Source organism: Octopus bimaculoides, chromosome 11, assembly GCF_001194135.2.
Source record: "Octopus bimaculoides isolate UCB-OBI-ISO-001 chromosome 11, ASM119413v2, whole genome shotgun sequence".
NCBI lineage: Eukaryota > Metazoa > Mollusca > Cephalopoda > Octopoda > Octopodidae > Octopus > Octopus bimaculoides.
Window position 1 is genome coordinate 3056969 of NC_068991.1, and position 3859 is coordinate 3060827.

The window sequence follows — 3859 nt, forward strand, 5'->3', positions numbered from 1 at the left end:
TATATATATATATATATATATATATATATATATAAATGTGTATATGTGTGCATTTGTGCGTATGTTTATATACATCTTAACATATATATGTATATATGAATGTACATATGTATATGCATATATGGATACATCCTGCCTCTTCCACTTGTACATTAATTTGACCATCAAAATTGTATATCATCCACCCACCCACCTACCTGACCCCATAACCCATCAACCAGATTAATTAAAAAAGGGTCAATACACCCATAAACCTGTCTGTTTTGCCATTTAGTTTATTGTTCTGTGATAAGGGTTTCCTGATGATGGCAAATGTGTTCCCATTCTTAAGACCATTTACCTTGATTTGAAGGAGATTTGACTGTTGTGTTCAGCTGGTTGGATGGCACCGAGTGGATGTGCACACGTGTTTGGATGCATGTGTATTTATATGTGCAAATGCATTTGTTGCCATACTTGGCCTTTGTATACCTGTGTGTTCAGATCAAAGGTCAGACTGACCACACCTGTTGTGTTCATTGGCTGTCCACTTCTGTTGATATAAGACCTCTGAGTATCTTGTCATGTGACGGCAAAGTGAATGGCAGCAGCATCTGCTGTGGTCTTGGCTGCTATTTCTAGTTGGTCAAGTGACCATGTCGTGATATGTTGGGATGCTGGAAAGGAAAGAAAGGAGGAGAGGGATCAGAAAAGCCTAATTAATTGTTTGAGGGTGTTTTGTATGAAGTTAGAATAACATGAGAAGTAAGTTTCCAAAGAACTCAAAACTCTGGGCAAAAAAAAAAGACAAATCCCGAAAGTGTTTAATGTTATTAAACGAGAATAATGGAAGACTTGAGGTCAGTAAGTAAGGATGAGAAGACCATGAGGAACTGAAATGAAAGCTTAGTCATGAAATGGACAGTGGAGTAAATCTCCAACGAATGACCGTAGCCATTGAGGACAGCTGAAGACTGGCTGAATGTTATTGAGGTCCAAATGGATTGAAATGTGATGGTGGAATACTGATGGTTTTGCCAAAATGACCAATCTGGACATTCAGCCATTTTGGCAGCAGTATTTTTTGGTACTGGAGGCAAACACACACACACACACACACAGATAGAGACATTACATATCCATACAAGCACAACTAAATGCTGTCTCTGTCAAATGTAATGTTTGTTTAGAATTAATCCTGCATTTTTCACGAAGCTTTGAGATTTTAATGTTGTGATTGCTTGTTCTTAGAATGACATTGTAGGGTAGGTGTGAGAGGCTGGATCTGGCTGGTTTGAACACACAGAAGGTAGAATATTTGAGCTTGATATGGCCAAAGGGTTAAAACTTGTCAAATATGCCAAAACATCTCAGACTTCCATGGCTTTCAAAAGGACAAATTTTTTATTGCCTTCAATGATGGAACAAGAAATGGCTTCTGTTTTGCAAGGAGTTGATAACTGAGAGGGAGGAAGCCATTTTGGATGAGGTCGACTGAAAGTGCTGCAGTCATTATGAAGTTTGCTTTGCAATCCTGGGTTCTTGGTTCAATTCTATTGTCTGGCATCTGAGACCAATGTTTTTTTCTTTAATTCTATTTTATCATAATATCGTCTCAGCTTGTGAACGGAATTTTGATAGAAGGAAACTGTGTGGAAGCTTGACAGCTGGATTGTACAGGTACTTCAATGAGCTGCCATCTTGTATGTTGTGTCACTGACTTTTGCTACAGAATCACATATCTGTGGAATACTCAGCCATATACTATTTTAACAAGTTGATTAAACAATTGAATGTTCCAGAGAGTTCAAAGACATCACAACATCAATCACAACTACCACAACACAGCTATGACAACAACACTACAACAAATACATCTATCACAATAATCACACTACAACCAGCTCCCATACTACCATTGTTTACAACGCTGACACTAATCACCACCGAATCACTACAACAGCTACATCCACAGATACACCACCACCTCTTCTACACTCCACTACCACGCATACCACCTCTGTGATTGTCAGTGAGTGAGAAAGAGAGGCTGTGGAGAAGACAACAATCAGTGGAGTTGATTAGTTGAACTGTAAAACGCGGTCAGTGTGAAATTGGCAGCGAGAGACGTGAGATTGGCGTTAACTGGTGGTGGCTGTGGAAGTGGTAGAGGTGTTGGTGGTAGTGGTAGTTACATTTGGTTGTAGCAGTGGTGGTAATGCTATTAGTGCTGTTGTTGATAGCAGCAGCAGTAGTAGTGGGTGTAAGGTAGTGGTAGTTGTGATGTTGGTAGTATTGGTTGTGGTGTTTGGTGATAGAGTAGTATTAATAATAGATTTAGTATTGTTTAACTCCTGGTCAGTCCTGAATGAGTGAGCCTGTGATCAAAAGTTTACCATTCGTGACCATCCAGTGTCCTTTTTCAAGAATGGGTTCAGAGGGAAATTTGGGTGCTATTACTAGCAGGTCAAGCAACCTTTTAGAAGTTCCCTCATTGGTTTGAGGGTGAAATGTGTGATGTTGTAGACTTTGTTGTGCTCAATGTTCACCTCAAAGGTAGTTAGAGACAAACAGCACGAAAAAGAAAATAACAGGCGCGCGCACACACAAACGCACATATGACGGGCTTCTTTCAGTTTCCGTCTACCAGATCCACTCACAAAGCTTTGGCTGGCCCGAGGCTATTGTAGAAGATACTTGCCCAGGGTTCCACACAGAGGTATTGAACCCGGAACCATGTGGTTGGTTGGAAAAGAAACTTTTTATCACGCAACTGCGCCTACGATAAAAAGAATTAAAAAAGAAGCCACATTTACGAGGACGCCCTCTGCCCCCCTCACACGCACACATTACAATGCTGCTTTTGTAAACATCTCGGCTTCGAAGATAAAACGCAACGCATACTTGAGTCACCACTCACACAAACAGGCCGTACGCGATATCATTGGCTTCACACTCTGCTGCTACTTATGAAATGTCGAGCTTCTAAAGCTTCCTGGTACCAAATGAGAAAATGCGGTCACAAGAACATTTTTGTTGTTCTCAGTCAAGTATTGTTTGTGCTGTTGTTGTTGGTGGTGTTCTTTAGTGATGAGATAGCATTGGTTACAGTAGCGGAGGTGGTGGTGGTAGCCGTGATTGTAAAGATTAGCGGTATGTTCGTTGTAATGTTGAGGAGTTAGTATGAGGCTGCTTAGCTGTAGATAAGCTCTAATCAAGCATACCTATGAGATAATCGAAAATGTTCCGGCCGTGACCATCCTGTCGTTCCTATGTTAATGGAAATCAATATCGCATAATCTAGAACAGTAGTTCCCAACCTGGGGTCCACGGACACCCTGCGAGGGGCGCAGAGGTAGAACTCGGGGTACGTGAACTAAATTCAAAATTTCGTATTTTACTCGTTTCAGTTATTTGACTGCGGCCATGCTGGAGCACCGTCTTTAGTCGAAGAAATGGACCCCAGGACTTATTCTTTGTAAGCCTAGTACTTATTCTATCGGTATCTTTTGCCGAACCGCCCAGTTACGGGGACTTGACAACACACCATCAGTTGTCAAGCAATGTTGGAGGGACAAACACACATATACGACGGGCTTCTTTCAGTTTCCGTCTACCAAATCCACTCACAAGGCTTTAGTTGACCCGAGGCTATAGTAGAAGACACTTTCCCAAGGTGCCACACAGTGGGACCGAACCCAGAACCGTGTGGTTGGGAAGCAAGCTTCTTACCTCACAGTCACGCCTGCGCCTAATATATACGAGGGTAAGCATATTAAAAGGGGCCCGTGGGAAAACTCATTTAAATAAAACGGGTCCTTGTTAGGGAAAAAATTTGGGAACCGCTGATCTAGAGTAGAGTATCATTTTGATAGTCACA